This window comes from Oncorhynchus mykiss, chromosome 8, assembly GCF_013265735.2.
Source record: "Oncorhynchus mykiss isolate Arlee chromosome 8, USDA_OmykA_1.1, whole genome shotgun sequence".
In the NCBI taxonomy this organism is placed as follows: domain Eukaryota; kingdom Metazoa; phylum Chordata; class Actinopteri; order Salmoniformes; family Salmonidae; genus Oncorhynchus; species Oncorhynchus mykiss.
Window position 1 is genome coordinate 45990912 of NC_048572.1, and position 12169 is coordinate 46003080.

Below are 12169 nucleotides of genomic sequence, written 5' to 3' on the forward strand. Positions count from 1 at the left end.
CTGGAAGAAAACCTGATGGAGTCTGCAAAAGACCTGAGACTGGGACGGAGATTTGTCTTCCAACAAGACAATGATCCAAAACATAAAGCAAAATCTACAATGGAATGGTTCAAAAATAAACATTTCCAGGTGTTAGAATGGCCAAGTCAAAGTCCAGACCTGAATCCAATCGAGAATCTGTGGAAAGAACTGAAAACTGCTGTTCACAAATGCTCTCCATCCAACCTCACTGAGCTCGAGCTGTCTTGCAAGGAGGAATGGGAAAAAATGTCAGTCTCTCGATGTGCAAAACTGATAGAGACATACCCCAAGCGACTTACAGCTGTAATCGCAGCAAAAGGTGGCGCTACAAAGTATTAACTTAAGGGGGCTGAATAATTTTGCACGCCCAATTTTTCAGTTTTTGATTTGTTAAAAAAAATTGAAATATCCAATAAATGTCGTTCCATTTCATGATTGTGTCCCACTTGTTGTTGATTCTTCACAAAAAAAATACCGTTTTATATCTTTATGTTTGAAGCCTGAAATGTGGCAAAAGGTGGCAAAGTTCAAGGGGGCCGAATACTTTCGCAAGGCACTGTATATGTCACATGGGAGAAAAGCCACCAGGCTCTAGGATCTGTGTTTAGCAGGCAGTGTGAAGTAAAGGCAGACACAAATAAACATCCATTCAGTGCAGTAAAGAGTGTGATATTCCGTTTTGTTTAATGATATTTCCAAATTATGAGGTACCCTGTTCAGATGGGATTGAACTTTTGGCCCACATCATGACGTCACAATGTGATCTGATTATAATAGACCAATGACTGTTCATCTGGGTAAGTGGGTGGGCTGTAGACCATCCTATCAGCCAGTCAACGGCCACATTTTATCAATGGCAATTTGAATGCAGCGAGATACCGTGATGAGATCCTGAGGTCCATTGTCATTCCATTCATCCGCCGCCATCACCTGATGTTTCAGCATGATAAAGCACGGCCCCGTGTCGGAAGGATCAGTACACAATTCCTGGAAGCTGAAAATGTCCCAGTTCTTCCAAGGCCTGCATACGCACCAGACATGTCACCCATTAAGCATGATTGGGATGCTCTGGATCGACACGTACGACAGCGTGTACCAGTTCCCGCCAATATCCAGCAACTTAGCACAGTCATTGAAAAGGAGTGGGACAACATTCCACAGGCCACAATCAACAGCCTGATCAACTCTATGCAAAGGAGATGTTTTGCGCTGCATGAGGCAAATGGTGGTCACACCAGATACTGACTGGTTTTTTGATCCACGCCCTACTTTTAAAAAAAAAAAGATATCTGTGACCAACAGATGCATATCTGTATTCCCAGTCATGTGAAATCCATAGATTAGGGCCTAATTAATTTATTTCAATTGACTGATTTCCTTATACAAACTGTAACTCAGTAAAATCCTTAATTGTTGCACGTTGCCCTTATATATTTTTTCAAAGGGTGTAGATGGCTTCAGCTCTAAGATTGTAGGCTATGCTACAATGACAGTTTAAAACAACCTTGTCATTTATGATGTCTAAAGGTGGAAGTGTAAAGGTAAGTAAGCTGTTAGGTAAGCACAACAAGATGGCATTCACACAAAAATAATATATTCCATTATCGTTCACAATGCCATTTGGCCTATCGTTGAAGAAAGGGGGAAACATTCTCTGTAAAAAAACAGACAGACATTTTTTTTTGTATGCAGTTCAATGATACTACAGTAGAGGCGAAATCCATGCTCTAACAACTTGAGGTGAGGATTGGTTTTAAATCAAAAACTTCTGCATAGTGGCGCGACACTCTCAGTTCCAAGTAAATCATATCTTCTTCAGATAAAAACATGTCATGTATGTTACTGAGAGAATGTCCAGCCTCTCTATATGCAGTCCAAGAACAATTCACCCCCCGCCAACCCCCCAATAACACTTCTCTCCCATACTTGCAGAACACATTGATGGGGTTCAGCTTGGGGTCATGATAGGGGTTGCACCAAATGATTGATGTATTATAAGAATTGATTATGCTTATGTTGTATTAATAGAAGGGGAAGGGCTATAAGACCCCTCCCCCACTACATTTATAGGGCCCTGGACTACAGATTGGCAATATATATGCACTATAAGGTTGAATTTGTTCAACAGTTATTTTCCAGTCTCTGCTTCTTATAAGAAACGGTCTGAGAGATGTGTGAGTAATTGCAGTCAAAACTGGGTGTCTGTGAGAAAGTGCCTCAAGGCTAAAAGAGATTCATAGACACAGAGCCCTGCAGGGGAGTGAAAGGGATAAGAGACTAGTCAGACATACCACTATAAAGCAACTTGGGGAGTGGAAAATTACTGCTGAGCCCTTAGAAAACACTGGAACTATTGTCTCTCCTGATGCATGGGATTGGTCTCATGAGTAGAAGGTGTTAACGTAGGCAGTTACATCACTAGGGGTTGACTGCAAGCATATTAAAGCAACTTGGATACTTTCCTATTTTGCAGAACTTACTCGGAAACATGCGTGCTATGTTCCAGTTGTCAACTTCTGTCTGCAATTGCATTAATAAAGGTTTTTGATTGATTTACTTAAGATATTGTCTGAATACTGATTTCACCAATAAGCAAATGATTGACAAGGAACCAACTGCAACAACATGCACATACTTTGCTTGAGTTACTTTCATCACATTTTTTTTATACACTAATTCAGCATTTCTCACACAAAAACACACACACACCACTACTTCATTTTTATTACACTTTTGGTCTCCTCACTGGATTTACTTTAACACTTTTTTCAATATATTTATCACTGTGAATAATGAAAAGAGAATTGTTCATACAGTATTTTCTTTTGTGATGAGGTTAGCAGATTTATATATTATTCTGGTGAACAGAATCACACAGTTGAACAGATGTGGCCAGAGATAAATGCATAAACTATCCTTTGAAGGATGTGCAGATGCTTGACCAAGAGCTACTACCCGTGAAAATGCTTGACCAAGAGCTACTACCCATGCAGATGCTTGACCAAGAGTTGCTGGACATGGACAATGACCTGGTCAAATATTCTCCAAACTGACCTGTGGAGTAAACAAAATAGTCTTAAGACGCATAGTCGAAGCTAGGAATGCACACAGAATCACAGGTAGGATATACATTGCAATTGTTCGTTTTTCATTAACCTCAGTAATACTCCTACAACCAACTTCATTCTACACCTAGTCAATCCAGTTAGTTAATAACTGCCCATGCCTGCTGATCATGGCTTGCTGTCTCTGTCTGTGTCATTTTCATAGATGCCATCCTCTCTTACCTGTTTTCTTTGGTGTCTTGGGGGACGTTTCTGCATGCATCTTGTTGGCATGTCAGACTTTAATTTCTGGGTGGTTGAAACATTTTGCTGATCTTTTCTTGGGATGTAGCATTCTGCCACCTCCTTCTTAGTAGCAGTAATTAGTCTTGCATACTTAATGGTGGGGTGGGTCTTCTATATCCTCATTATGAAGTCTATGGAATCTCAAATCAAATCAAAGTTTATCATGTGCGCCAAATACAACAGGTGTAGTAGACCTTACAGTGAAATGCTTACTTACAGGCTCTAACCAATAGTGCAAAAAAGGTATTAGGTGAACAATAGGTAGGTAAAGAAATAAAACAACAGTAAAAAGACAGGCTATATACAGTAGCGAGGCTATAAAAGTAGTGAGGCTAAATACAGACACCGGTTAGTCAGGCTGATTGAGGTAGTATGTACATGAATGTATAGTTAAAGTGACTATGCATATATGATAAACAGAGAATAGCAGCAGCGTAAAAAGAGGGGTTGGGGTGGGCACACAATGTAAATAGTCAGGGTAGCCATTTGATTACCTGTTCAGGAGTCTTATGGCTTGGGTGTAAAAACTGTTGAGAAGCCTTGGCACTTCGGTACCGCTTGCCATGTGGTGGTAGAGAGAACAGTCTATGACTGGGATGGCTGGGGTCTTTGACAATTTCACCGCCTGGTGTAGAGGTCCTGGATGGCAGGCAGCTTAACCCCAGTGACGTACTGGGACGTATGCACTACCCGCTGTAGTGCCTTGAGGTCAGGGGCCGAGCAATTGCCGTACCAGGCAGTGATGCAACCAGTCAGGATGCTCTCGATGGTGCAGCTGTATAACCTTTTGAGGATCTCAGGACCTATGCCAAATCTTTTTAGTTTCCTGAGGGGGAATAGGCTTTATCGTGCCCTCTTCATGACTGTCTTGGTGTGTTTGGACCATTCTAGTTTGTTGTTGATGTGGACACCAAGGAACTTGAAGCTCTCAACCTGCTCCACTACAGCCCCGTCTATGAGAATGGGGGCGTGCTCGGTCCTCCTTTTCCTGTAGTCCACAATCATCTCCTTAGTCTTGGTTACGTTGAGGGTTGTTATTCTGGCACCACACGGCCAGGTCTCTGACTTCCTCCCTGTAGGCTGTCTCGTTGTTGTAGGTGATCAAGCCTACCACTGTTGTGTCGTCTGCAAACGTAATGATGGTGTTGGAGTCGTGCCTGGCCATGCAGTTGTGGGTGAACAGGGAGTACAGGAGGGTACAGGAGGGGACTGAGCACGCACCCCTGGGGAGCTCCAGTGTTGAGGATCTGTCTGGCAGATGTGTTGCTACCTACCCTCACCACCTGGGGGCAGCCCGTCAGGAAGTCCAGGGTCCAGTTGCAGAGGGAGGTGTTTAGTCCCAGGATCCTTAGGTTACTGATGAGCTTTGAGGGTACAAAGCTGATCAATAAGCTAAGGACGCTGGGACCAAACACCTCCCTCTGCAACTAGATCCTGGTCTTCCTGACGGGCCACCCCCAGGTGGTAAGGGTAGGTAACAACATATCCGCCACACTAATCCTTAACACAGGAGCCCCTCAGGGGTGTGTGCTCAGTCCCCTCCTGTACTCCCTGTTCACTCATGACTGCATGGACAGGCATGACTCCAACACCGTCATTAAGTTTGCCGATGACACAACAGTGCTAAGCCTGATCACCTACAACGACGAGACAGCCTACAGGGAGGAGGTCAGAGACCTGGCCGTGTAGTGCCAGGACAACAATCTCTCCCTCAACATGATCAAGACAAAGGAGATGATTGTGGACTACAGGAAAAGGAGGACTGAGAACGCATGCATTCTCATCAACGGGGCTGTAGTGGAGCAGGTTGAGAGCTTCAAGTTCCTTGGTGTCCACATCACCAACAAACTAACATGGTCCAAGCATACCAAGACAGTCGTGAAGAGGGAACGACAAAACCTATTCCCCCTCAGGAGACTGAAAAGATTTGCCATGGGTCCTCAGATCCTCAAAAGGTTCTACAGCTGCACCATCGAGAGCATCCTGACTGGTTGCATCACTGCCTGGTATGGAAACTGCTCGGCCTCTGACCACAATAATCTACAGAGGGTAGTGCGTACGGCCCAGTACGTCACTGGGGCCAAGCTTCCTGCCATCCAAGACCTATATACTAGGCGGTGTCAGAGGAAGGCCCTGAACATGTCAAAGACTCCAGTCACCCTAGTCATAGACCGTTCTCTCTGCTACCGCACAGCAAGCAGTACCGGAGCACCAAGTCTAGGACCAAAAGGCTCCTTAACAACTTTTACCCCCAAGACATAAGACTGCTGAACAATTAATCAAAATGCCCCCCCCCCCCCCCCCCCCCCCCCCGGATTATTTACATTGAACCCCCCCCCCCCATTTGTTTTTACACTGCTGCTACGTGTTGTCTTATCTATGCATAGTCACTTTACCCATACCTACATGTACAATTTACTTTGACTAACCTGTAGCCCAGCACATTGACTCAGTACTGGTACCCCCTGTATATAACCTTGTTATTGTTATTTTATTGTTTTACTTTTTATTATTTTTTACTTTAGTTTATTTAGTAAATATTTTCTTAGCTCTTTCTTGAACTGCGTTATTGGTTAATGGCTTGTAAGTAAGCATTTCACGGTAACCTGTTGCACGTGACAAATATAATTTGATTTGATTCGCTGGGCGTGAAGTCTTGTATTCCAGCCCAGCACTAACACACCTAATTCAACTTATCAAACCTAATGAGTTCCTTATAATGTGTATTATTGATGGGCTGGAATAGAAGTCTGCTCAACCAGTAGATCAGGGAGTGGAGCAAGGTTGGCCACCTCTGGTATGGACAATTATTTGTTCACCCGAAATTATGCTTTAGTAATTATAGCTTACTTATTAAAATGTCTAACATTTACAAACAAGAAGGCGTACTTGTAAATGTTTGAATTATATGTTTAATTCAATGTTGATTCATTGAAGTGTTTAATTGTATTTTAATTGTTAACTTAAAAAAGATTATTCAAGAGGAACTAGTGTCAATGTTTATTAATCACAGATCACAATTCTGGAATAAAAAGGGGTGAAGGTGATCTGTCTCTAATTTGTTTGTTTCTGTGTTGCTTTCTCATATTAACATAATGTTTTTGTCCAGTTGTGAGCTCTCTAATCTTTTTATTTGATTGTCACTCTGTCTCAGGATATCAGCCATGTGCCATAGGCCTACAGTATGATGGAATTACTGGCCTAATGGGCATGTGCAATGTGCTCCTTGTCATTGTAGGAATACTAGGAATAGATATAGTCCTTGGTTCACTCCAGACCTGTCTGCCTTTGACCAGCACAGAAACATCCTGTGACGTTCTGCATTAGCACCGAATAGCCCCCGTAATATGCAACTTTTCAGGGAAGTTAGGAACAAATATACACAGGCAGTTAGGAAAGCTAAGGCTAGCTTTTTCAAACAGAAATTTGCAACCTGTAGTATTAACTCCAAAAAGTTCTGGGACACTGTAAAGTCCATGGAGAATAAGAGCACCTCCTCTCAGCTGCCCACTGCACTGAGGCTAGGAAACACTGTCACTACCGATAAATCCACAATAATTGAGAATTTCAATAAGCATTTCTCTACGGCTGACCATGCTTACCACCTACCCCTACCCCTACCCCGGTCAACAGCCCGGCACCCTCCACAGCAACTCGCCCAAGCCCCCACCATTTCTCCTTCACCCAAATCCAGATAGCTGATGTTCTGAAAGAGCTGCAAAATCTGGACCCCTACAAATCAGCAGGGCTAGACAATCTGGACCCTCTCTTTCTAAAATTATCTGCTGAAATTGTTGCAACCCCTATTACTAGCCTGTTCAACCTCTCTTTCGTATCGTCTGAGATTCCCAAAGATTGGAAAGCTGCCGCGGTCATCCCCCTCTTCAAAGGGAGTGACACTCTAGACCCAAACTGCTATAGACCTATATCTATCCTACCCTGTCTTTCTAAGGTCTTCGAAAGCCAAGTTAACAAACAGATTACCGACCATTTCGAATCCCACCGTACCTTCTCCGCTATGCAATCTGGTTTCAGAGCTGGTCATGGGTGCACCTCAGCCACGCTCAAGGTCCTAAACGACATCATAACCGCCATCGATAAGAGACATTACTGCGCAGCCGTATTCATCAACCTGGCCAAGGCTTTCGACTCTGTCAATCACCACATTCTTATTGGCAGACTCGGCAGCCTTGGTTTCTCAAATGATTGCCTCGCCTGGTTTACCAACTACTTCTCTGATAGAGTTCGGTGTGTCAAATCGTAGGGCCTGTTGTCCGGACCTCTGGCAGTCTCTATGGGTATGCTACAGGGTTCAATCCACAGACGACACCATTCTGTATACTTCTGGCCCCTCTTTGGACACTGTGTTAACTAACCTCCAGACGAGCTTCAATGCCATACAACTCTCCTTCCGTGGCCTCCAACTGCTCTTAAACACAAGTAAAACTAAATGCTATTCAACCGATCACTGCCCGCACCTGCTTGCCCGTCCTGCACCACTACTCTGGACGGGTCTGACTTAGAATATGTGGACAACTACAAATACCTAGGTGTCTGGTTAGACTGTAAACTCTCCTTCCAGACTCACATTAAGCATCTCCAATCCAAAATTAATCTAGAATCGGCTTCCTATATCGCAACAAAGCACCCTTCACTCATGCTGCCAAACATACCCTCGTAAAACTGACCATCCTACCGATCTTCGACTTCGGTGATGTCATCTATAAAATAGCCTCCAACACTCTACTCAACAAACTGGCACCCACTCGTAGCACACGCTCCAGCAGGTATATTTCACTGGTCACCCCCAAATCCAATTCCTCCTTTGGTCTTCTTTCCTTCCAGTTCTCTGCTGCCAATGACTGGAACGAACTGCAAAAATCTCTGAAGCTGGAAACACTTATCTCCCTCACTAGCTTTAAGCACCAGCTGTCAGAGCAGCTCACACATTACTGCACTTGTACATAGCCCATCTATAATTTAGCCCAAACAACTACCTCTTCCTCTACTGTATTTATTTATTTATTTTGCTCCTTTGCACCCCATTATTTCTGTTTCTACTTTGCACATTCTTCCACTGCAAATCTACAATTCCAGTGTTTTACTTGCAATATTATATTTACTTCGCCACCATGTCTTTTTTTTTTGCCTTTACCTCCCTTATCTCACCTCATTTGCTCACATTGTATATAGACTTATTTTTCTACTGTATTATTGACTGTATGTTTTGTTTATTCCATGTGTAACTCTGTGTTGTTGTATGTGTCGAATTGCTATGCTTTATCTTGGCCAGGTCGCAGTTGCAAATGAGAACTTGTTCTCAACTAGTCTAACTGGTTAAATAAAGGTGAAATAAAAAAATACAAATTGTACATCTGAAGCAGAGAATAGCTAAACACACAGCATTTGCATATTGCTGAGCTATATGTTTCTGACATTTTAAATTGTTTAGAGCAAGTCCTTATAGGTATCTTAACATTATGAATGTTCGGTACAAATTATAGGTACAAATAAGAATCTGACAATTTGTAGGCTAATTAAAAATATCAAAAAGTAAAACAACGTGGCGTGGGGAGCCTTGTAATTTTAATGCAATTTCCTTTTCCCAAAGTACCTATAGTCCTATGTATTTTACAGGAAGTGAGCTTTAATCATCAATGTCATGACACGGGTATAATGAAAGAGCCATAAGGTATAATATATGAGATTCATAATGTTAAGATACCATAATCCAATTGGTAGCATATTACACTGGTGATTCCTACCCTTTGGTGTGCAATTTTATTTTCTCAACACATTCACAAATGGTGGCTTTGATCATAGTTTTGAAGTTTAAAGCCAATTTATGCTTGATTCTGCAATGTGGCCCGGAGGCTCCATACGGAGAGTGTGATGCAATTGTGGAGCCTCCTGAGGCGTGCATTGGCCAAATCAAGCTCTGTACCGCATCGCCGTGCGCCTCCCAAATTGTGTAACAAGCGGAGGGCTCCGTATAGCTCCGTATTGACATGATTGGTTGACGGTAGGTGGAGGCGGTACGTCCTGTATAAACACAAACTCACTTCCTTGACAACTGACTGCCCTACCAAGCAAAAAGGCAGTAACTACTCAAAGTGTGGAACTGAGAAAAAGGGCTTTTATTTACATTGGTTTCACAGTAACTTTATAAAGTTACTGCTAACATGACAGGTCGCAATTGTAAATGAGAACTTGTTCTCAACTTGCCTACCTGGTTAAATAAAGGTGAAATAAATAAATAAAAATGACACCCATTTTCTCCAAAATACAATACAATAGAGGCATGATACTTGTTCACATGATTAAGCATGTATTTAATGTATCAAAATGTATCAAATGACATTAACACATTTTCCACCAAATGAGCAGTTTCTGCCTTTTTGCTTGGTAGGACAGAACAGCTCTGCTCCGTGAAGCACAAGAAGTATGAATGCCCTGACTTATGTTCGAGGCTGCATCGCAGTAAATGTTGTATGGCCAGTGCAGATGCCAGACTGACCATAAATCGGCTTTTAGGTTGATTGATGTTCATAGCTACCTGGCTAGCAGGACAAACCAAACATTGTTGTGCAAATCTCTCTTCACCCACCATCAACACAAACAATCTCTGCAATCCTCCTCCATGCCATTGACCTTCTGATTTTGTCTCTGTATTCTAGCAAAGTGACATTATATAGAATTGGAAAACCAGACACATCGATGATTGCCTTTCCACCATCTTTTTTGGTTTTGCTTGCCCGTAACTAACGACAGGTGGATCTATTGCCACGTTCAAAACATCTGGGAACTCGGAAATCTCAGACTTCCGACTTCAGAGCATTGAAGACAACTAGGAACTCTGAAAAAAATAGCTCCAACTGGGAAAAATAGTTTTGAAAGGTCATCCAAGTCGGACACTTTGGCGTCGTTTTAGAGCTCCAATACAAAAAATCTTTAACAATCTACACACAATATCCCATAATGACAACCCGGAAACAATATTTTTAATTTATTTTTGCAAATTTCTTACAAATAAAAAACAGAAATACCTTATTTACATATGTTTTCAGACCCTTTGCTATGAGACTCGAAATTGAGCTTCGGTGCATCCTGTTTCCATTGATCATCCTTGAGATGTTTCTACAACTTCATTTTCGTCCACTTGTGGTAAATTCAATTAATTGGACATGGTTTGGAAAGGCACACACCTGTCTATATAAGGTCTCACGGTTGACAGTGCATGTCAGAGCAAAAACCAAGCCATGAGGTTGGAGGAATTGTCCGTAGAGCCTCCATCATTCTTGAATGGAAGAAAATAGAGCCACCAAGACTCTTTCTAGAGCTGACCGGCCGGCCAAACTGAGCAATCGGGGGAGAAGGGTCTTGGTCAGGGAGGTGACAAAGAACACGATGGTCACTCTGAGAGGCCTCTAGAGTTCCTCTGTGGAGATTGGAGAAACTTCCGGAAGGTTAACCATCTCTGCACTGCTCTGGCAATCAGGCCTTTATGGTGAAGTGACCAGATGGAAGCCACTCCTCAGTAAATACCAAGCATCACATCTGGAGGAAACCTGCCACCATCCCTATGGTGAAGCATGGTGGGGGCTGCATCATGCTGTGGGGATGTTTTTCAGCGGCAGGGACTGGGAGACTAGTCAGGATCAAGGCAAAGGCAAACGGAGCAAAGTACAGAGAGATCCTTGATGAAAACCTGCTCCAGAGTGCTCAGGACCTCAGACTGGGGCGGAGGTTCACCTTCCAAAAGGACAATGATCCTAAGCACACAGTCAAGACAATGCAGGAGTGGTTTCGAGACAATTCTCTGAATGTCCTTGAGTGGCCCAACCAGAGCCTGGACTTGAACTCGATCGAACATCTGTGGAGAGACCTGAAAATAGCTGTACATCAATGCTTCCCATCCAACCTGCCAGAGTTTGAGAGGATCTACAGAGAAGAATGGGAGAAACTCCCCAAATACAGGTGTGCCAAGCCTGTAGCGTCATACCCAAGAAGACTTGAGGCTGTAATCGCTGCCAAAGGTGCTTCAAAGTACTGAGTAAAGGGTCTGAATACTTATGTAAATGTGTTATTTCTGTGGTTTTATTTTCAATTCATTTGCAAACATTTCTAAAAACCAGTTTTTGCTTTGTCATTGTGGTGTAATGTGTGTAGATTGATGAGGGATTCATTATTTTTTTAATCAATTTTAGAATAAGGCTGTAATCTAACAAAATGTGGAAAAAGTAAAAAGGTTCTGAATAGTTCCTTAGGCACTATTACATTACATTTCCTCAACTATCCTCTACCCCAGCACATTGACCCCCTGTACATACTGCTGCCTCGTTTTTGGAAATTATTTCTTAACTCTATTTTTCTTAAAACTGCATTGTTGGTTAAGGGTTTGTAAGTAAGCATTTCACTGTGTTTTTTTTCTGCCCATGTGCCAGATTAATTTTGATTTGATTAATATAAGGAATTTTAAATGATTTATTCTTTTACTTTTGATACTTAAGTATTTTTTAGCAATTCAATTTACTTTTGATACTTAAGTATAATTAAATCCAAAACACTTTTAGACTTTTACTCAAGTAGTATTTTACTGTCTGACTTTCACTTTTACTTGAGCAACTTTCTATTTTAAGGTATCTATACTTTATCTCAAGTATGACAATTGGATACTTTTACCACCACTGATCATGATTGATCGTACATTCCAGCACAGTAGCCAGCGGCATGTGCTTAAACGATTGTTTGCGGACCGCAATGATATCAAAGAAGAAGAAGACAAAGAAGAGGAAGAA